The 23,763-nt window shown below is 37.0% G+C and overlaps 1 protein-coding gene across 4 annotated transcripts in view; it reads left to right on the plus strand.

Annotated features, from left to right (window-relative positions):
- COBLL1 (cordon-bleu WH2 repeat protein like 1) overlaps window positions 1–23,763 on the plus strand; it is a 74,310-nt gene that overhangs the window by 7,990 nt on the left and 42,557 nt on the right. Inside the window, exon 1 of one of the 4 annotated variants that reach the window (XM_077181485.1) lies at window positions 13,755–13,885. The exons of the other annotated variants lie outside the window; for them this stretch is intronic. The gene's annotated coding sequence lies outside the window, so the exon portion shown is untranslated. Of the gene's footprint in view, window positions 1–13,754; window positions 13,886–23,763 lie in introns of those variants that run through there. 4 annotated transcript variants of the gene reach the window in all.

A 23,763-nucleotide genomic window follows, 5' to 3' on the forward strand; every position in this document is an offset into this window, starting at 1 on the left:
TCTCTGATTCATGGTCTCTTACTTCCCCTTGCTTGCAATTTTGATTCTCTCCTTCCACCCACATTACAAATCAGCCTCACTAATTCCATCCTTGGCACCCTCCTTGAGCTATATTTACCTCATTCACTTTTTAAAGTACTCACTGCTTGGAGGAAGTTCTTTTTTGCTCAGTCTTAAATAAGTTTTTAAGTCTACAGCTACTACTAAAGAAAGATGTACTTTGTTTTTGCCTGAAGGGTTAAGAACCCAGCAAGTTGAGTGGATCTTTTAGCATTCTGGCTTTGTGCATTCTTTTAAATCTTCACATTTAGAAAAAGCCTGGCCTTGCAGCTTAGTCTTTCCTATGATTTTTCCCCCCGCCTCTATCCCATTCTGCCTGTATCTAATTCCTCTTCCCCATCTTCACTCTGAAACTATAAATTCTTCTTTTTATAAATATGCTTCTGTGTTTAAAAATGGTGTATTCTGTTTTACCTAGCTCATTGCATTCTTATTCCCTTGTACTTATATAGGCATTGAGGATATTTTTCACTACACTGTTGAAGGGGAGAAGGTTTCCCAGGCCCTTTTGTGTGGCATTTTGAAGTGGGGACATTGACTGTCTTTGCAGTTGCTGATCTCATCTGTTTGCTTATCTATGGCTGAGTAATGCCTTGGACCTTGCAGGACTTGAAACTGAGGTCTCAAGGCTGGCAGTGATAGCTACAGACATGAAATAGGAATTTTTTTTCTTTATTCAAGCAAGTCAGAGTTTACCTATGACTTTGTTGGGCCAGTAGCAGTAATTTTATTCATGAATTACATGCTGTCCTTTCTCAGAATTATATATATATATATATATAAATATATAATATAGATTATCAGGAATTTGTTGTAGAAATGAACTGATGGAAATGGGTCAGATGGGTCTTTACTCCTTCAGCTTCTTCATGTTTCTTTCTTGTTTCCTGATGGTTGACTGGGGCTTTTTCTTGGAGTAGGGAGATGGCTCTGGTTTTCTGCCAAGTGATATGTGCAGGGATCAGAGGATTTTGGAATCTAGATAATTTTTGTGATTTGTTTTGATAGTTCTTTTGCAGTGCAGGGCACAAAATTCCCCCTATCCTGTCCTAGGTATTGTTGAGATATTCTCAATACACCAGGCAGTGCTGGTTCACTTTTGTAGAAAAGCAAGGTGAAAATGTAGAAGATAGGGAAAACCAAAGCATTTCATAAGCACTTCTTCAGAGCTGGTTGTTGATAGTGAGGGATGTAAGAGAGAGTTTGAAGAGGCTTATTTTGGAAAAGTAATAAGGATCTGACATCACTGTCTGAACTGTTGGAATCGCTGTCTGATTTCTAAGCATCTTTCTTTGACTGGTCTTATATTTCTGCTGCCCAAACATTCTTACAAACTTTCCAGTCTTCCTCCCAAAATACACTGCTGTAATACATCTTTATCCATAAATCTTAAGTTAATAAAGGAGAGAAATGCAATGAATTGTAAATGTTGGATGAAGCCTTAAAAGTATACAATGATTTATTTTAGAAAAAAAATAGGGATGTGGTACTATGATAGTTTTAGAAATATTCAAACAAATCAATTGGTCCTTGTTTTTTGTTTTTTTCTGATGGTGTTCTTTAAGATACTGCTTATGGGCTCCTGTTGTTAGGTTTTCTTCCTGCTTTTACTTACCCCAAAATTTTCCTGGCTTTTATAGTTATATATAAAGCCTGCCAGCTAACAGGTTTACAGGAATTTTTTTTAAGTACTACTTGCCAGTACTTAATCCAGAATAAGATTTTATGTTAGAATTGAGGCTGTTTGGAAATAATGACACATAACATAGAAATAATGACGCATAACATAAATGCTGAGATTTCATCCTATACCATCCTACTCCTATAGATGGAGTCTTTGAAATGGCTTGGTGTAGCCTGAGTGCTCTTGTGGAAGGATCTCTGTAGTGTTGGTGAGCACTCTGCCCCTCTGCATAAGAGGCATCTGTCCTGCATTCTGCCTCCACTAGAGAAGAACAGCTTTGCATTTCCTGAATGAAATCTGTGTATTCTCTGACAGGCTGGTGCTGCCTCTTCCTGCTCATGGTGGACATGGACAGTAGGAAATGATGTGTCCAGTGAGTTGTTTATTTTGTAAAAATGTTTGTCAGGGCTACTTGGAAGAGCTTTAACAACTTAATATAGAAACACTTTTGTGAAATGCTGCCCTAGTTCATTGAGAAAAGAGTGCAATTAATTTGCCAGCAACATACTCTCAGTAGGGAAAAATGGTTAAGTATTCAAAGAGTCCTTATGACTCTTGGAAAAAAAAGCTCCAAGTTTAGAAATACTTTATAATGTTTTAACTTTCATTTAAAAATAAGTTTTAAAGCTTAATGATATCTGGAAATGTAGTGGCCTTTCCCACATCCTGTCACATCATATTTCACATCTCAATCATACACTGACTGTTTCCTTGAGTCAGTTTGTGGTATCATGTGAATAAATGCTCAACATGGTCGAAAGATCTCCCATCTGTCTGTAAAAGACCATGTGATCCTTTATCAAAGACAAAAGGGAAGGGCATGGCTAAACACTGCATAGCATTGGTTGGAATTGTAAACAGTCACTTAACTTAAAAAACTTTTGGCTTCTGATGATAAAATGAGATCCATCAGAAAATGTGAGTCACATTCTCTAACTGATGTAGCTGTACCACTATTGTGTACCATTGTATTTGCCAGTGACTTTGATTAACAAATATTTTTACTTAAATATTGAAGTGACAGCAAGAAAGAAGTGACTTGGTCACTTGGTCTGTGAGAAAGGCTGATTTAAAGATCTGACACTGGATGTGGAGATTATTTCTTCCTCTTCCCCCCATTTTTTTGTTTCTTTGTTTGGATTTTGAATAATTGACAGAAGTAGCATACTTCTCTCCCTCCCTTATGGTGTCTCCAGGTAGAAGGAAATTTGTGTGTCTTGGTCTCAACTGAGTAGGTTTACTCCTGCTGTTGAGCTGATAGATTCAGTTTGTTGCAACTTCATAGTCTCCTCTTCAGTCAGAAGAATTGCTGGTAAACAAATCATAGAAGTCTGGGGTAGTTCATTTTTCTGTTTTTAATGTTAGAAGAGGCTTTTGTTTGTTTGTAGTCACCTTAGGGTATTGTAGTTTGTGATGTTTTTGAAGTGTCAGCTTTGAATTTCTGCATCCAAAGAGCCTTTCTGCTTTAAGCTAACAGCATTGTGCTAGTGACTTTATATCTGTGTAATAAAAATTTCTAAAATTCTGATCATTGTCATTTTATGTGTGCCAAAAGAACAGTGGCATGGCCATTAGCCATAATTTCACTCTCTTCTCCGATATAAAGCCAGAGTTCTTTTCATGAATTTCCTCTTTTGGGAAGCATTCAAACCTCAACCCATACTTACTGGGAGAGAGAAAATGTGGTACTTGGGGGAGGCTGATGTGCTTTAGGTTACTGACACTTAGTTTCACTCAGCAGGGTGAGGGTGAACTTTGGAAAAGTTCACAGATTTGCAGCTGAGTTTTAGTGCTCCCTTATTTATGTCTTGTTCTGCTTCTATAATCTGCATGGATAGCTACTCATGAACTTGTTATCCGGATTGACTGCTCTGGTTTTCCACTTGCTAGCTTCAGTTTTATGACAACATGTGAAGCACTGATATGCTGCAGTTAATTGTGGGGAAATAATGACAAATTCTGGAGATTTTAGCAAATGAACTATCTGCAGCTTGTCCCTGACCTGTCTCCTACCACTAAGGACAGGAGTACTCAAGGTGATACTCTGATTTGCATTCTTGTCACTTTGGCTTCTTCTGCTGCGCAGCATTGGCAGTAATTTTGCCTGTTCTTTGCCCCTACCACAGGCTGTTTTCTGGCCAGACAAATCCAAGTTTTGCTCTTGAATCAGGGCCATTAATTTGCCCTATATTGGTACTAGTAATTGCCTCTTTGTTTTCACTGAGATTGTGCTGATATGCAACTTACCACTTGCTTGAGGATAAATGGGTAAAAAATGTGGATGTCTTATAGATATAGCTAGCAGAAGTTTCCTCATTTTATAAGTTCTTAGTGATTTAATGTATTCAATAAGCAACAATTTTTTTCTGAAACTTTTGAACAAATAAAGTGGTAGAGTTAAGCACTCTTAGTCTTTCTATTTCTAGAGTGTGACAACATGTGAATGGCATGTTCATCAGTTATTGCATGGTTACAGAGTATGAGCATGTAAATCATTCAAAATGCTATTTGGCTGGTTACTTTCATGGGTAAGAATGTGGAAAATACTGCATTTCTGTCAGGGCTCTGACTGTTGTGATAACACAGGATACAGAATTATTAAATAATCCATGCTATGTCTGATCAGATGTTTTAGACATATATTCTTTTAGGCATTTTACAGAGATTTGCTGTTCTATTCAGGGAAAGTTTCTAAATCCAGGATGAACTTAGAGAGTTGGTTTCATTTATCAGGAATTTGTGTTTTACAGGCTTTAGGAGATCTGGCAGCTTAGATATTTTTGTCCTTTCCTTTGAAATCCATGAAGTAAGAAAACCCTTTTTTGTCTGAAATTTCTTGGGTGGATTTTTTATGTGACTTTTTGGGTGGGAGAAGTGTGTTACTGTATTTAGTTAACATTTATAAACTTAAGTCACATTGTGTCAAAGTTGGCAGTAAAGCTCTATTTGCTCTATAGGTCAGGTGGGTACCATGTAAGAATTTTCATGAGGAAGGAACCAGGAAGATAAAATGCTCCTAAGTTGAAGGGTGCTGTTTCTTATAATGACAAAGCACTCAGCTATGGGGACTCAGATAAATAAAGCCTGTAGACAAAGTGCCCAGCTGTACTTTAAGATGAAAACAGGATGTTGGTTGTATTGCTGCAGGACTGCTGTATAAATCAAAGGATATGCTGTTATTGCTGTTTAAGGAAGCTGTACTCCCTTGGAGTGGTTCTGTATATAAAAGAATGGTAATTGCTGTGCTTATCAAGGACTGGCAGTTCTCCCTTTCCAATTGTGACCTGGTGAATCCACCTCAAGCTCATGACTTAAAGCCTTGCCAGTTATTTTAATCCCCTATTCAACAGGACAAACAGAATGAGGTTATTTTTACCTCTTTATGATTACTTAGAACAAGTGGAAAACCCCTTCACTATATTTAAGTCAAAGGTGATTTTACTGAGGAGGATGTGAAGTATTTCCCCGGTGCCTGTTAAACCCTCTTGGTTCAAGCTGTGTCCAGTTAGTCATGGCATCTGGAAATGGTCAGGTGGCTTTTTCCCTCTGCCAATGTCTTTGCTGGTTTTTTTTTTTTTTTTTTTGCATTCACTTGTAGCCTCTTTAAATTTTTGTTTGATAGCCTAAGCCATTTTTGCTTTGTTCTCATATTATCTGTTAAAGGACTTCTTTGCTCTGTTTGTATGGTTCTACTGTTTCTTAATGCCAGCTAGAATGATGTTGCCTTTGTTTTTAAATTTAATAGTTTTTATGCTTCCAAGCACTACATGCTCTTATAATTTCCCTCCTCAGGAAGAAGGTATGCCAAAATACTTTTCTGCTTTTGATTTCTACCAGTTTATTTTTTGTCTTCAGGGAAATCATAGAATTATTTGGCCTGGAAGCAACCTTTGCAGATCATCTATTCCAACCTGTGGTAGATCTGTAGTGCCCTGTAGAATGGCCTAGATTGTTATTTAGGAAATGTAAGTAAGTTTTTCTTAGGCAGAAACAGTTTACACTAATTAGTAGAGTGTTGTCATCCTCTTAGCATTTGTACTCAAGTGCAGAGTTAGCCTCCCTGCAGTGAGGATCCTGAGCATGAATCAGATGGGAAACCTGCTGCTGATGGAAGCAAGGAACAGAGAAAGAAAGAAAGAAAGGGAAAAGGCAGCAAAGGTGAGTCAGGTGTGCAGTGCTCTAAGAGAAAGTAGATATAATTCACTCTTTAAAGAATATTGACACAGCATAAACTTAATATTGTTTTAATATCAATTGTGCTTTGTACTGAAACATAAATTCATCTTTCAAATGCATAGTTTTCATAGAGTTTGATGCTCATAATGACTATTCTGTTATGTACCATCACTTATCTACATTTCACTGAAGGTCTGTGAGGGAAGGATATTGCAGGAACTCTGTAGGCAGCTGTGTTTATTGATACCAATTGGTATCTCTTTTTCATAATTCCTGATTCCTTATGGTGCCCACTTTTCAGTATTTTTTTAATTAAAAATGTTGATAATATAACTTTATATTTAAAACTAGGATTTGACTGTATTCTAATAACAAGTAATGATGTGTTTTTAAAGAAGTAAGTCCTCTATAATCTCCTTCTTTCTGTTTTTTCACAGGGGAGGAAGAAGTCTCAAAATCTTAAATGTCTCATTTCTTTACTAAGCAGTTGTAGAAATTAATCAGGTGTGAAGTCTTTTTTTGAAACACAAGGAGTTCCTGTAGTACTGATCAAGTTATATTGGGTGTTCTTGGGAGGATACGATATAAAATGGAGAGATAAAAACTTCTGTGAAGGGGAACCTTTTCTGGGGCCAGAAACAAATTTCTGAAAACATATTTGTCAGTTATCAGATGTCCTAGTGTCTTTAGCAGTGGTTTATTAAATAGGATGATGTTTTAGGTTATTAAAGATAAACTTCAAATTCTACCTGTTCATATAAATATGTGGTTCTTTAACAGGCCAGAAGCATGGTTATCAGGAGACATGCTGTGGAATTACCCTGGTGTGACCTTGTAACTGATGGATTTGAAAAGCATTAAGCATTATTTGAACTGGTTCAGTACTCTGAAGGCCTCTTAATTGTACTGCCAGTATTCTTTTTCTTAAAACTTGTAATGAAGGGGGATGTATCCTGGGCTGCTTGTCTTGGTTACACACTCACACAGGCAACTCTCACACTGCACTTGTATTGTACCTTAAAATAATTTGATTTGTTTGCTTGTTTGGTGTATTTTAATTTTGAGCAAGTGCTACAACTTTTCATCCACAAAGCAAATAGCTGTTGCTTTTGATTAGAAACTTAAACCTTGGCAAGTACGTAAATTCCTCAGCAGGGCACTGGTTTTGAATAGCTGCTTATGTTCCAGGGGAAAACTTTTGAACAGATTGTTTCAGAACATGTGATTTTTATTTTTTTACATTTTTTTTCCTGCTTCTTTACTACATTATCTGCTCTGATTTACTCCTTTCCTCCAGGAAACACATTTGCATTAAAGATCCGGTCTTCTGTTTATTTAGTTCCTGCTGCTTATTGCTTCCATGGGATCCTCTTTGACCTTACAATTAACAGAAAAATAAGTGATATCCTGGGAATTATATCAAGAAGAAATTAAATACAAGGAGCTGATAAATTCTAATGGATTCTTTCACTGAACAAACTTCTCTTTTGACATGCTAAGATACTCAGTAGTAAAAATAAAGAAAAAGATTTTAAAAAACCATAAGGAGAATGTTTTTCATAGAACCTCTGATGCTTCACTTAAGGCTTTAAACTACAGGAGTCAGGCATATCACTGGTTCCTATTGTTAAATGTTGGCTTTGTCATCAGAAAATGTCAGTATTTTCTGGAAGATACCCTGACCTGGCCTGAATCGATTCTTAATGATCTGAGCTGTTTTGACTAACTGATTGTAAGTAGAATAATTGCATTGCATCATAACATTTCATAGTCCCAGCTGATACACCCCAAGTTCTCTTTTAATTTGGTCAGCAGATACAAGGACTCCTGCTGCAGTTAGAGCAACACTGAAATAATACTAAGTATAAGAGATCATTCATGCTTTTTAGCTTGATTACATACAGCAAATTCAGTGAAATAACAGTGAGGGTTCTCCTTTGTTGGTTTATTTAAATTGTATTATGTTATTATAATTTTGTTGGAAATAAGCAAGACTGATGAGAGAAAGCTGTCATATCAAAGAATTGAAAGGCTTGACCCCAGTGTTGTCTGCTTAATGTCACTTTAAATGTCTAGGCTTCCTAATTTAGTCTGATTTGAACCTAACAGTGTCATGTTTGGAGACACAGGATGCCAAGAAAGGAAGCAGATGATTTACATCCCTTGAGCTTCCCTAAGTGGGAGTTTCAGATTTGAATTTGGCAATAAAATAATGAGATTTTTCAATGATAAGAGAAGGTGGGGTACCATGGCCTCCAACTGAATGCCTTGGCAACTAAGCTGGTATGGACTTTTGCCAAAATGGAAGAGATGGTTGCATTTAGTCTTTTTATTATTTAGAAAAAAAATAAAATAATATGGACAGGAGGGGACAACCTGAAAAGGCAGTTTCATCCCTCCAGTGGAGAAGGTAAGAACCTGGCAGTTTTAAGTTTATGATTGGACTTCATGGTTTTAAGGGTAATCTCCAACCTAAATTATTCTGTTCTTCTGTTGTTTCCTTCACCCAGTCACTTAGCTTAATCACTTTAACATCAGTGGTGATAAAGTTATGCAGTCATGTAATTGTAGAAAGATAGGGAGAAATGACAGCTTGGCCTAGCTGTAGAATTTTTCTTGGAATTTTCTCAGAAGTTTTTGTCATTGTTACTGTTCTTTGCTTTTGACAGTCACCTGATATCCTTATTAGCCACCTTTGACACCGGAAAGCTAAGGGCATTCAATTTTTTTAAAGGCTGTTGGGTCATATTTGCAGTATGAAAAAATGTTTCACACAGTCTGCAATGTTACCATGGCAGAGGTATCCCTCATTAAACCCTGTTTCACATCGGCAAATATGCAGAAAATGGAATTGTGAGCCTATAAATGATGGTGAGCTTGGGAAACCATGCAACCTTAGGCACAGAAATAGTGCACTGGTGTGAAGTGTTTGAAGAACATCCATTTTTTAGCCAGGTTAGGGTTTTTTTTGTTTAGCAAAGAGATTCAGCCAGGCTGCTGGTGAGTATTTAGAAGGTGTGGTCTGGTGATTTGCATCCTGATTAGCAGTGGGACCCAGTGAGGTTGTGTAGCCAATGGCTGGTCCTTAGATTGGGAACATGGTGAGAGCCTGAGGGACCAGCTTGAGAATCACTCAGTTTCCTCTGTCTTTACCTACTGTAGCTCCTAATCTGACAGGTGAATTCTGGTATCTCTTAGCAGCAGGTCATGCCTTGTTTGAGGCTCTTTACATAAATTAAGTGACAAAGCTGCATCCTATTTTTCTGCTCCCTGTCAATATGTCGGATTCAATACTAGACCAGCTTTGTCCAAAAAATGTTATTTGTGGCTGAACTTTGAACACAGAACCACTTATGTATTATGGTAGTGGCAGTAAGAAGATTGCATCAATTCCATCCACCATCACTCCTTAGTTGTACTGAAACTGTTAAAGAAGTGGTCATGACTTTGGGATAGAAACTGGGACAGGATTTTCAAAGTGTGATGGGGCTGCTGCATCATAGGTTTTGGACTCCTCCTGGGAGGATTATGATGATAAGGGTCAGCTGTCTTAAGTTTTTAATTTGGCAGAATCATAAGATGGTTTCACTGAACATTACAAAACTGGCTTTGCATGTGTGGTTAGCTTATGCTGTAAAGCATGCCATACAGACAGATATTTTTATCACTTTTGGATTCTTTTTTTTTTTTATCATGTAGTACTTGGTTGTTCATTTAAAAGAAAATATTTGTGTTCTAAAAACAAATGACACACACAGCTGTGTAACCAAGTGACCCAGAGAAAATTATTTCCCATGATCACTGTGAATGTGCAAGTGATGGGGACCAGAACTTGTTCTTTGTCCAGTAGTTCAGTTGTGCCTGGCCTCAAGGGAGCATGGAGCCGTGCTCCTCATCCTGTTAACTTTCCATGGGAATGTAAGAATTTGCCTCACAGTGCTGGCTAGGAATAGTTGTGTGTAGAGTTTTGTTTGGCTTTTTAAAATTTCTTCTATCTAAATTCTTGTGGGTTGTGCAGAAATTTGGACTAAATATTGATTTAGGAAGAGTTAAATTGTGTGATACTGCAGTTTTTAAGAACTGGACAATGTCTGGCATTGCAGTGACAAGAGCTATAGAGCCATTTATTTTCTGTCCTTTATGTTCTTGAACAAATACTTCTTTCCAAGGATGAAGGGAAGTATTTAGTCATTTGCATAAATAAATAACTTTGAAGTTCTGAGATACTCAAGATGTGAAAACATAGATTATATTTGTTTGGGTTTTTGTTCCACATTGTGTGAAACAGGACTAGGATTGGTAGAATCCTTTCTTTGGTATTTGATTTTATGAGTCAAAATTTGGCTATTTGTTTTTTATTTTTTCCCTTGGTGGGATTGTATGTGTGTGTGACCTGTTATCTAGATCTGAAAATTTTGTAATGACACATCAGAGACCAAGTGCTCTTCCAGTTACTAATGTCCAACTTGGAAAGCTTAATGCATTGGCTAGTTTCTGCTGTCCAGAAACATTATTCCAAAGCTGTGAAAAATATGTACAAATTAACTATGAGCACTAATGTGCCTTAAATAAGGAAAAGCAGAAGAAAACATAATTCAAACAAAAGACATGCTGGTTGCTTCCATATATCTTCTAAGACACAGCTTCCTCAAAGTTCATACTTTTAAGGATATGGACTTGATGAACAATGTATCTACTTCCCAAATTTGTCCACTTTCATTTAGCTGTCTATTAATAATGGCATAAGTGTCAATAGAGGGGCACATAGTAGTCTGTTGGAAGCATATTAGATTGCATCCAGTGTGTCTATTTTTTCCTTAAATAGTTACTTTATTTAGAATTGATGAAGTTTGCTTCCATTAGTTGCATTCAGCACATGGCCTTGCAGTGTTATATGTAAACAGTATCATAGTTGATGTTGAACTGATGAACTGGGAAGTTATTATATGAAGTGTTGAAGTACAGTTACTCAGTGTCTACACACCAACAATTCAATAGAAGCCCTTGCTCTCCCATTCCAAGCAAGGAAATAATAACAGACAAATCTTGATAGTAGTAAGAATTTTCCCTTGAGTTTTGTGGTTGGCTGGCGGTTTGTTTTGTTTCTTTCGTGGTTTTGTTTTGTTTTGGGGTTTTTTTTGAGAGGGAGGTGCCTTAATTGCTTTTGTATTAAATACATGATTTTTAAGCAATATTGACACTAGGCACTGATGTTTTGGTACCAAAATTAATTTATTTTTTCCAGGTCACTAACTTTTTAATTTAGTCTTTGTCAGGCAGAAACCCTTTATTAGCATGCAGAGTGCTTTAGTATCAGTCTGCAAAGTAGGCAAACATGCTCAAATCAAATTTATATAGCTTTGGCAATCTATTTACAATTACATAATCATCTGCCTTATCTAATGTTAAAGTCACAGCTATATTGGCATATTTCTTTGCCCATATATTATTGTTATTCTATCTAATAGCAAAATAATCTCCATATACAAACATTTTTAAAAATACAGGGAGCAATCTCCTAGCAGAAAGAATGGCTTGGCAGTTGGAATAATTGCCAGTCCACTCTTGAACTTCTGCCTGAGGTGAAAAAATTAAAACTTGCTATATTTTAGAATTCTTGTCCTCTGGAATAAGAAAAATCATAGCTGATGAATTGGTGTTCTAATTTATATTATGGTGCAACTGAACAAAAATACAATATTTGTTTATTTTTTTTGTTACTGATTGTACTTTCAAACTGAAAACTTAAATTGACCTAGGACTTCAGCAACTAAAATGGTTGTGCATAGTCATGTAATGTCTGTTAGTTCAGAATCTACTGAAATATCAAATTTATACCTTGAAGGGACTTTTTGTTTTAGAAAGTAGAAAGTAAATTCTGATCCTGGATGACCTCCAACTCTCCTTTGAAAATTGGTTAGTTCACTAAATGAACAAGAATAGCACTTTTTGCAAATGTTTCTGCTTTAACTCAAATGGCAGGGATTTGAAATTTGGGAGAGAAGCAGCCAACAAAGCAGATTAAATAGACTTCTAAGTTTAGCTTTGAAATACTACTGTACTAAGTCATCTAGTTTGGATGAGATGAAGTATCATTCTTTTATATATGAGAAGGAAAGTGTCTTAAAAGCATATGATAGTATTGAATGCTGTGTTGAGACTTTTTCATATACTTTTTTTAAAGTTAATACTGTCCTTCCTTTCAGAGAGAGATCTGTTTGAGATTTTGCCATCTCAGCCTTCATAAAAAGTCATGGTATGAAAAAAATTCTTCAGCTTACATATGAAAATGCACATGCTTTGGAAACAATTTTTTTCTTGAATTGTTTCAGAATGAACTGACAAACCCAAAATAGGTATAAATTCCTAGCCTGTCTTTACAATAGCATTCTTGTGTTGATACTCTTAAATACCATTTTATTAATTTATAAAATACTCTGACCTTTCTGAAGTAGGTGCCTCTTTCATGATGTGATTTGTATTGATTGTATTTGTTGCTGGAAAAGACATCGTTTGAATAAAAACTACAGAGCCACTCCTGTTTTATACAGACGGGATTAGATATGCTCTGATTTGTCTGGAAAAGAATTAACACCCAAGTAGTTTCAAAATACAGCCTACTTGCAGTGCCACCCTGTGGCTTTCTTTTTCATGGCTTCTGTTAAAGCAACTGGTTTCTGTTGCCTCATCCCCAGCGGGAAAGTTACTTGTTAACTTACAAAATGTCTGTGCTCCTAGCTGCAGACCTGGTCTAACCAGGATACTACAGCACTCTTTTTTTTGCCTATCTTTAGCATTATTTGTCCTTGTTGAAACCTGCTTAGATAAAGAACCAGAAAGAGAATTTCTGAGCAATACCAGTTCATTTACCTACTGGATCAAATCACTGAGCAATGCCTGGTTTGGTCATTGGAAAGGAAAGATCACTCTGGAGCTAGAAAGCAAATGTGTCTTCTCAGCAGTAACTTGAAGGACTATGATAATTGGTCTCATTCAGTTCCAGCAAAGCTACATATGCAAATATTTTATTTCCAGGTAGTCAGTTTTCTAGGCAGATGGTTTAACTTTAAAATTAGATTGTCTAGGTAGACACAACACTGCTTATGGAAGTAGTTGATTTTTATTTTGTATTCAAGACGTCTGCATTTTTGTTGACTTAAACTGAAGGATGTCAGAGAGACTTTGTTTTTAAAAGCAGTGTTATGCTTTGAAGTAATAGTGCTTTGCCTTGCACCATTTTACAGAGTTGCTCAAATCTTGGTGGGATAAGTACTTGGATGTTTAAGACTGGTTTTCATATATAGAAAGTAATATGATGTGGAAGATATTTCACAACAAGCAAGCACATAGGAAGTAACTTTTCAGCACTGCACCTGCTTGGCATATCTTGGAGAGGAAAAGCTTTCTTTCTTCACAGCCAGTTTAGGTTTAGTAACATCTCTGAATGAAAGTCAGGGTTTTACCTGTCTGTATTTTCTTACTGTTATTCTGGCAGGGGACAGCAGAACAGCCCTTCAGCCCAGGTGGGAGCAGTAAGATCCCTGCTCAGCAGAGCCTCAGCAGCATTCCCCGGGCTTATGGCCACTGCCCACCACCTCTCCCCCACACCCCGAAGGCTGCCCTGCCACTCCCTAGCGTTTGGATACTTATTTAAGTCAGTGCTCTCAGTGTTGTGAAAGTTTTTATTGTAGCACTTTGACCACGCTTTCAGTATTTTCTCTCTGCAGAAGTGTTTATTTTAATGAAAGACAGTTCTGACGCGCGCTGTGCGGCTGGGCTGATGGCGCTGCCCGGGTTCCCTGCCTGCCCCAGAGCCACTCGCGCTGTGCGGAGGCAGGGGAGTGACTAAGGGACAGATCAAGTCTGGGCTAGCCAAGCCTCAGCAGGCATTACTGAGACACCTCTGGGCTTCAGCGTCCTCACTTTGTATTTTCCAGTAATAGAAGCGAAAAATGTGAGAGCATGGTAAGTATCAAGCTATATACTCAATGTGTCTGGGCTTTTCTGGTAAGCAGGTGTCTTACATTTACATTTGTCTCCTAATTACAAAAGTAATGCTTGGTCTTTTTTGGAAACTGCGTGCTTCTTTTTCCAAATTAACATATTTTGTGTGTAAATTTTAAGTAGAGCCGTGTGAACATGGTATCTGAGTTCTTGCGGAATCTTAAAACCAGCAGTGGAAATATGTGATGCTACAGTCCATACTTGTAGTTGTACTGTTTGTTGGAAAGTTTTGTAGTAAAAGCTGGAAAGTCTTAAATAGTGAGAGATAAAAATGCAGTTTTCTTCTTTCAGTGTTGTGAGGATGATTTCATTCTTTGTCAAGCAGGCTTGTGCTTTATTTATTTATTATTTTTATTATAATGCAGTCTGTATCTAAGCAAGATAACGAACAAAAAGCTTACAAAGAAACAGTTAAAAACTGTACTGTATTTTTGTCAAACAGTTTTGAGTGCTATAATACTTGCAGTTAAATACACATTTTGCTAAGTCTGGATTTCCACATAGGAACAACCAAAGGTAGAAGTGGATGTGAATAACAGGGACAGAGAAGTTTCTGATTACTTGTCTTTATTTAGGAAACTTGTTTGGTCTTTCTACTGCACATCAGGCTTCTGAGGTAGTGGTAGTGTGTAAACTTAAATGTCTGTGATTAAAGTTAGTTATTACAGAAGTCCTTCAGGCTGCTCTAAATTGCAATAGAAGAAACAAGTTAATTGTACTTTAGATTTTGGGGTTTGTTTTTAAAATGCCTCAGGTATAAATCATGGACAATTCTGATTACTCCTTAAAACAGAAGACAGACCCTGGAAATGTACACATAAATGTACGTTCTTTTGTATCACAGGTCCTCGCTTGAGTCCTTCCTGTATTAGAATTTTGCCTGGCACAACGTTTGTTTCAGTACCATAGATCACAAAAGAACTGTAATTGTATCCTAAGAAAATGTATTTCAAAACTTGTATACTTGTATCAAAGTCTCATTAGTCTTCAGCATTTTAAGTAAAAGCCTGTTAGTGTTTCTAGTGGCTTTTCACTAGGAAAGAAAATTGCTGCTTGCTATTGAGAAAGTGAAATCCATGACTGTGCTGTAAGCCCTGCCATAACCTTTTGATGGGTACTTTTGTTTATGTCTTTCTTTAAAATAAAATTTAGAAAATAGTCACAAGAGCTCACCTCTGAAACTTTCTGTCTCTAGGAACCTTTATGAAAAGATACATTTTGGATTGTACACACAGCCAGCAAGGGGAAAGGAAAACATCAAAAAACCCAAGGAAAAAAAATTTTTATACATTCTGTTACTTGAATTCTGGGATATGCTGTCTCCAACTTGGACTGTTTGATGTTTATAGTATAGGAAAAAATATTGCCAGAAATAGTCACTTACTGTAACTGTTTGCCTTTCTGCTGGAGGCTTGCAATGTTTACAGGGCTACAGTAAAACCCTGAGTCATAAAATCTTGGTATATTGTATTCCTGAGTTTAAAACTAGATAATGCAGATAAAGCAGACCAAATGTTCTGTGACTATAACCATAATAAGGTAATGCTTTTCTAGCAGCACATCAAGACAAGAGTCCAAGAAACATTGGTGAACTTGCTGTGGTATAAGGGGCCTATTACTGCTACTGAGTAAATATATTCTAATATTCCTTTTTTTTTTTTTTTTTTACATTTGGTAGAATTTCAGTGTTTGTAGTGCACAGAAATAGAAGTCTTTGAATATTTGTATCACCTCCACTTTTAAATCTTTCCTGGGTAGGTAGAAAATCAAGGGCATGGTCCAATTATGTAAAGAGCTTTTTAAGAATTTGGAATTTATTAGTATACAAAATTTTGTTAATCATTTCTATGTCATTACACTGAGCATACTGCACAGGCAGAATGGCACTGTGTAATGAGCTGAACACCCCATGCAATGAGGGGAGGTTTGGAGCAGATTATCTGGAGTGATACCATGTGGCATGTACAGGACAACCAGGGGATCTGTCCCAGCCAGCATGGTTTTGGTAAAGGTAGATTCTGCTTGACCAGCTTATTGTACTGGTCTAGTGGATGTTGCTTACCTGGGCCTTAGTAAAGCTTCTGATACCATTTCCCACAGCATTCCCCTGGACAATCTGTGGCTGCTCATGGCGTACTCTGTGCTGGGTCAAAACCACATGTAATAGAGACTGAATGCACTTGCACTTCTGAGTATTCATCTAGAATTAGGGCTTGAAGCAGAGAAAACTGAATGAGCCTTTTAAATTTTTTTTGGTACAAAGAAGATTTTAATCATACTGACCTGTTACATTTGACCTTCTTTTGAGATATTTTAAATTGTTTTGTAATGGTACCATATAATCTCTGCTTCATCTAGAATAAAGTCTGTATTTTGGAAGGCATATTTCCTTATCTTTTTTGGCTTTGTTGATTTGAGCTTTCTTCTACAGACAGAGAGAATCCCCAAACATGATTAGCTGCCTCTTCCAGAAGCTGGTGTGATACACTCCCAGTCTGTGATACTGATTCCAAAGACAGATGCTTATCTGAATTAAGAAGGTTTATATGTGTGTGTGTGTGTTAAGTAAGAAGGAACATTGTATTGTTCTTCCTCATTCCTGCCTTGTGGGTAGCAGAGAACCTGAGGCATGTTCCTTCCCACGTGCCATCTTGATAGCCATGGTCTTTTGCTCCCCAGACAACTTCTTACCCCTCTGGAATGAAGACCCTCTTTTAAATGAGTTTCAGTTTCTGTAAAACAAAACTCTTATCTGAGTTGTTTGATGTCATTATTAAAAAGGGGAGGACTTTCTATACAGATTTTAGTATTTATCCTTGTGGTACAATTAACTGTATACTTTTTCCATTGTCTTGTGTTTACTTCACTTTGAAGAAGTACCTGAAACTTGCATGACAAAATTTATAACTGTAATATAATAATCAATTTTCTTTTCTTTTTTTCTTTTTGTCATCTGATAAGCACGGAAATTCAAAATATTAAGAGAACTGTTGCACCAGATGCACTGTTCTGAAGAATGAAGTGAGAGAGTGCTGGGTGAAGCAAAGGTGTCCTTGCTTCACAAACTGCTGTTTAGGATTGAAACATTGCAATTTTTTAAAACATTTTCTTTTGGAAGGAGATGAGTGAGTGTTACTGAACTTGACCAGAGTTACAGGTTTATAAAAACCACATTATACTGTGTGTAAATATTCAAAACAAGAAACTTGTTTAACTTCTTACTAAAGCTACATCTAATTTTCTCACTGCCATAGAAAGATCTGTCACAGTACAGACTGTTCTGTCAAGGAGTAGATATGATTATGGAAACTTTTATGTGAAACTGGATCTGAAAGTTTCTGAATTAAAAGATGTGATTTTTCCAGAAGAAAATAATTGCAGTAGCTTTATTTTGTCTGTTATATATTTGATTGGCTTTCTAGGCCTCTGGGAGTGATTTAAGTAAGCACTGTAATTCTGTTTGGAGCTGTAGTTCTCAGATCTCTAAAAAACTGTGGGTTTTTTCAGTTGGTTTCTGGCCGTACTTGACTGTTGAAGCCAGTGGTGACATTTAGTGTTCCAGAAAGTCTTTGCAGTACATGGCTGCTACTTCTGCTGGTTAAGGACAATAATATTGCTTCAATTCTCCTTAATGTCAAAATAGGTTTTGAAGAAATGGGAGGGCTGCAAAATAATAACAACAACAACAACAGCAACGATGATGATGATGTGTTTCTTATAGAATCCAAATTCTCTTTCCCTGCCATTCTTTGTCATAAGTGAGTTTGCTGGGCTTAAAAGATATTTTTAGCATTACAACTTTTAAATATTTGGATACTGTCTCTTTTTAATTATGTAACTTCAGTTACAAGTCAGGTTTTCCACATTATGTTGCTTCCATGATGGTTTGGCAGTGGCTGTCCTCTTTTGAAGCTCCAGCACTTCAAAGAGCTGGATGGTTGTTTCCATTTGTGCTTGTTAACAAGGGTGTGACAATGTCTCAATTCAGTTTTTTGGTGATGGCAGTTAAAAAGGAAAAAAAAATCAACAACAACACTCAATAATATTTTGGAACCTAGTTGTGCCAGGGCACCACGGTGTTCCTTGTCCTGTAGCAGCACCGTGTGTGGGTGTGGGCTGCCTGCAGGTGTGACTGGGCCAGGGCAAGGCTTGGGCTGCAGCCTCTGCCTTTCAGGGTAAGGAGCACAGTAATGAGGGCAGTGGTACCAGTTTGTAACTGGTGTGTGGTTACTGAAATCCAGAGAGGTTTCAGTGCTGAATTCCACATCTTTCGCTGCTATTTTAATCATACTGTTGGCATCATACAGCACAACTTACAGCTGGCAGCAGCTTAACTTGTGGAAGCAACCTGAGTGCAAGATTTGTGGTGGTTCTGTTTTATTTTTCCTCTTTTTAGATCAGAGATATAGGGATATCATAGTATGCTGTTAACCATATGTCATATTTCAAGCTTTGGTAAATGATTATAAACTGGGATTAAAAAAAGTAATTATTTAAACATTAATCAATGATCTTGTAATAACATTGTAGCAATAGATCCATAGTTGTTGATCCTAGCTTTTCTGTAGAGGGTGTTTGGTGTAATGTGTATTGGCAGAATTCTCTAAGTTGGTATCTTCAAAATAAAAACAAGCTAAAACTTCCCAGAAGCAGCTGAACTAAGTCTGTTCATGGCTTTTCTGCCCACGTGCTCTGCTAAATAAAATAATACAGTTATTTCACAAAACAAGGGAGAGCTGTAAAGGTAGCTTTACTGTGATATCAAATCTGTCTTGAGCGCTTTCCCAGAAATATGAATGTAGTAATTATATGATTAAAAAAATAAGGAAACTTTTTGGGTTGTGCACTTCCTCAGGCTATTAACCTAACCACTAATTAACCAACAGGAAATTCCAGACCTGAAAGTTTCATTATTGCTATACTGAACTGTGAAAATATAAGTGTGTTAATGAGGATTTCATTATAGCCATCTGTAACTTGTTTTTAAATTGTGTTAAGGCAGGAAAAACATAATATACCATCTGTTACCTAGCTATATGAAATTGACATGAAAAATATTGGAAAAAAATATCCCCCAGTTTATAACCCTGGTTGTCTCTTACTTTTATCTTTTATTAATCCCATGTCAGTACTACCTAGCAACATGTAGTAACATGTCATTTACTCCTTAAATGATGTATTTGGTTCACTTAGACATTTCTGTAACGTGTGTACCTGGGGGGAGGAGATGCTGACTTCCCAAAATGATAATTTCTGGGTGATTAATGACCTCTTAATTTTAGCGTCTTGTTCTCTCAAGTATGTCTGAATCACCAAAACTCAGAAGTTGAGGATTGTCTTGCAATTTACAGTTCTTTTTTGGTTTTAAGTGAAGAAAACTTCTGGATAACATCTATTAGTATGCTCTTATTCTCTGACCTAGTGAGCATGAAATGAAGCATTTTGCTTATCAGATGCTGGAGGTTGTGCAACTTTTACCTTAACCCTTATGTTCCTCTGTAGAGCTTAATTGTCACAAGCCATCCCAAGTCCCTTGATTTCTGATTCTCTTTGACCTTAACAATGAGGGAATTTGTCATGTATTACCTTGCACTTACCAAGAAATATGGATTCTTGATTGTCGGATGTTTGTAGGTGTAATGCAAGTGCAGCCATAGGTGAGAAGAGGGTGGTGGTCCCATGGAAAAAGGTACAGAACTTGCTCTTGGAAGGGTGGGACGGAGAGTTGGCACGGAAGAGAATACTGACACAATTTTGGAATAGTGAGGCGGATCCTTTGCAGCTGTGATGAAATAATGACTCAGTAAGGTCAAAAAGTGTGCTAGTGTTTACATATTACATTTTGTGTTAGTTGGATCTATAACATTAAAGTGAGGATAAAAGGTTGTAATAGAGGTAGAGAAGTGAAAAGGTCAGGCACCAATTTATCAAAGTAGTACTGTCAACAGGCAGCCCAAAATACAGGCTTGTCCTTTAGTCCACAGGTGTTTTTTGAGCAGACACTCTCTTTTTTTTTCTGGGTTCGCACAGCAGCTAGGACAGCTTTGTTGAGGGCTCTTGTCTTATTTGGGACAAACTAAATTTGGTGGCTGAATTTAACAATAAAAATCTGTTTCTCTGCAGACTCATGCAACAAGCACAGTTAGAATAAAATGAAGAACTCTTTGATGTAGCAGTGCATCTACAATGTAACTGTCTTAAGGCTGTTGAAAGAGGAAACAATCTAAGGACTGTGCTGACCAAATATATGAGGACAAGCCCGCTGGTACAGTCCTGCTTGTCCTTCAAAAGGCTTCTCCTGGTCTCTAGCCCAAAGCTTTTTGGGAAATGAAGCAAACATGACAGAAGACAGTAAACCTTGTATGGTTATATAATTTGCCCCAATAAGAACAGTGAGGTGGGAAATGTTCTGCTGTGAAGGTGAGGCCATGCCATCTTGGAGTTCCACAGGGATTTGTGCTGGAACTCCTAGTTCAGTATGTTAATAATCTAGGAAAGCAGCTGAATAGTAAGGTGACACTTTGATGACAGTAAAAAGTTACTATTCATTGTAGTAAGAGGAGCTATGACTGAAGACTTGCACAAAAGTTTTTCAAAACTAAATGGATAATAAAATGAGATTAAATTCACTTTATACAGACTTACTACAAATCAGTTTGCCATGCACATTAGCAAAGGAACAGAGAACAAAAGGGAAACCAGGATTTGGCCAGTGTATAAATCTCTAATGACAATACAGTGCATGGTTCTGGTCTCTGCCATATCCGCAGGGATGAAGTAAACAGAAGGTTCAGAGACAATCAATAGAGATGGTCAAAGGTGAGATATGACTTATGGGACATGAGAGCTGAGACCATGTCATTGTGTTCTTACATTTACCTTTTGTCCAGGTGCCAATTTGTGATGTTCTAACTGTTCCAAGTAAATGAAAGGAGAACGTGCCGCAGAATTGTCTAATGATGATGCATGAAATCATTAAACCAAATGTTAACTAATGGTAAAATAATTAAGTCCCACTTATTGTTGAATGATGATACAATCTAAGATTAACTTTCCTCACTGATGTATGACTTGCATAAGAAAAAGAAGTTCTTGGTCTGTTTCCAAGCCATTTGGAAGCCTCTTGTCTATGCTCTCTTCTCCAATTCTTTTTGATTTAACAAAACTATTTGCCTTTCCCTGGAGACTTGACTGTGTTGGTCCATCACAGATGAGATGTCAGCTCAGTAGGTACAAAGCAACTGAAGAAACAGAGTATTTAATAAAGCAAGAGTTTAATCTGGAAAAATGCCATTCTTACCCTGGTAGTCTGTGCTTCCTGCTATTCTTGCTGCTTTTCAGACTTCAGTTTCTCATGGATATTATTTTAAAAAAATAATCATTACTATTTCAGGGTTAGATGAAATATCAGATAGTTTTAAAAAACGGTCTTCTGTTTATAACAATAGAGACAATAGGTTCAGAAAGTTCCCAGCTTCAGAGATACATCCCTATTGGGTTTTTTTTAAAACCAGATAATTCTGGGAAGCTTTTGCATACACACATTATTGATACACATCCATTGAGTTCTAACAGTGCATTGAGCTTCTGGAGTTGTAGTTTGGGGTTTTTTTTTTCTCCCTGTTGCAAAGGGACTAAATGCTCTGGGTAATCACAGACACATGAATCTGAAAGTATTAAAGATCTAAGAATGAATAGTGGGAAAGTTTTGGTTTCTTTTCCTCACTAGTACATACAAGTCTTAACTTTTTGGTCTTGGAAACAATTCTATGGATTAAAAAGCATGAAAGATCTGTACAGGCCACTCAAATGTGGCCTGTACAGGGACCTCTTTGAGAAGTGTTTTGTATTTAGCCCTATACTGTCATTCTATTTAGCAAAATAGATGACAGATTCTATATAGAATAGAATCTGTCATACATAGATTCTTTTGCTTCTTTTAAATATACACACGAGAAATAAAATAAATTGCAGTTTATGGTGCATTCACATACATTGCCTTTCATTGCTGATACTATTCAGTTGATGTTTGTTTAGGAATTGTTTTTACACAGCAATGCCAGGATTTGTAGTTTAAGTAAATGCTTTATGAAAACAATGAGAAGCACTTTAAAATTCTAAACCAAATTCTAACAAAACTTTTAAATTCCATAATTCCATTCCTTTATATGGTGGTTTTCTTCTTTTTCTTAATACCTTGTGTAAGCTCTCCTCCTTCTTCATCTTTTAATATTCTTGCAATTTTACCTTCCACAAGTATTCTGGGAACTTAAAAGACAAAAACAAAACCCCAAAAAGCAAGGAATCTACGCTGAGTGATACTGGGGAAAACATACAAGTAACCTCTGTCAGATGAAGGGAAAATGGCCAGGTACATACTTGTAGAAATGGGAAACCTTTCTGTTTCCCATTATCAGGTTATCTGAGATGTTGTACACTTGCTTGTAGTCAGTAGTATTAAATTCTGTTGGTCACTCCCTGAATGAAAGCCCTATGATTTTTCAGCAGTGATAAATTTACTGCTTGATCTACAAAAGCCATAAGGACGATATTGCTAACTAGATAAACTGCATGTAAAATAACCACAAGATAACAGCAGGACTAAAAAAAATCAGAGCATTTAGTACTGTGAGTACTAATTGTATATTTCTAACTGTAGCCCTTAGACCCAGATAATAATTAAAGCTTCCAAATGAGTATCTCAAATACTGTGTCCTGTGTGGGACATAGCAGCCACAGGCAATATGTTGGTGTTTTAGCCCACACTGATACCCTGTATGCACCAAAGCTTTCTTGCAAGTCAGGCTGCATCTGCATTATTGCCCTCTCCAGCTTATCAATCAAGTGAAAGGATTTTTATTCTTTTATTGTTAACTATTGAAGTTTGGTTGCAGAGTGCATTTGACTTGGAGCACAACTGATTCATCTAATTATTTCCTTCAACCTTACCCACATTTAGGCAAAGCTGACTTACATTTCTGTTTTGTCTGGCATTAATGTGGGATGGATGCTGGTGATAGGACTTCTCAGGCAGGAAAGGTTAGGTAAGGAACTGTCAATAATGTTGTTTACTCAGCACACAGGCATTCACACAGATGTTTTCCTCTCACTGAAGCACTACTTAAGCCACTTCGAAACACACTGTGACCTGATACAGATCTGGAAGCAACATTTACCAATGACAGAAACCTGCAGGATGTTGCCAGTGATGACAGCACTTGCCCTAAGTGTTTGTTGACTGCATTCCTTTCCAGTCCCTGGGCAGACTCAGCTGCAAGCAGCCCTCCCATGGCTGAATACATTAGGGCTGACTTTGGGAAGAGGTAACTGAATCAAGAATTGCTTTTAAGCTGCTTTTAAGCAGCTTCTGGTTTTAATTGACAATGAGGTCAAGCTTCTGTAAATTATCCTACTTTAAACACTTCTGAGTTGTTTTTGGTTTTGTGATAGCATAAATATTGTACTTGGCTTGTGAAATTGATTTATGAAAATCTTAAATTTCAATTATTTTGTAGGTAGTACTGATGGATGAAATTACCTGGATGTAAATGGGTATTTGTCTCTGTTGTCTAAATATTCCATTAATCCCTAGAATATGCTTACCTGAGGTGTTCAGTTGGATATCTCACAGGCAGAGAAATGGGGAAGGCTGAAAAGCATGGATGGAAGGACTAGTCCTAATTCTAAAAATTCCCATTAAACTTATTTTGTGCAAATAAAAGGGGTGCGGAAAAAAGGATTGGATTCTTTTTATGGTATAAAGCCACAGAAGACATAACAAAGCTACTTAATACTCTCTTTTGAATTGGCTGAAGTAGATATGTTGGGATTACGGGCTG

The sequence above is a fragment of the Agelaius phoeniceus genome, chromosome 7 (genome assembly GCF_051311805.1).
Source record: "Agelaius phoeniceus isolate bAgePho1 chromosome 7, bAgePho1.hap1, whole genome shotgun sequence".
Taxonomy (NCBI): domain Eukaryota; kingdom Metazoa; phylum Chordata; class Aves; order Passeriformes; family Icteridae; genus Agelaius; species Agelaius phoeniceus.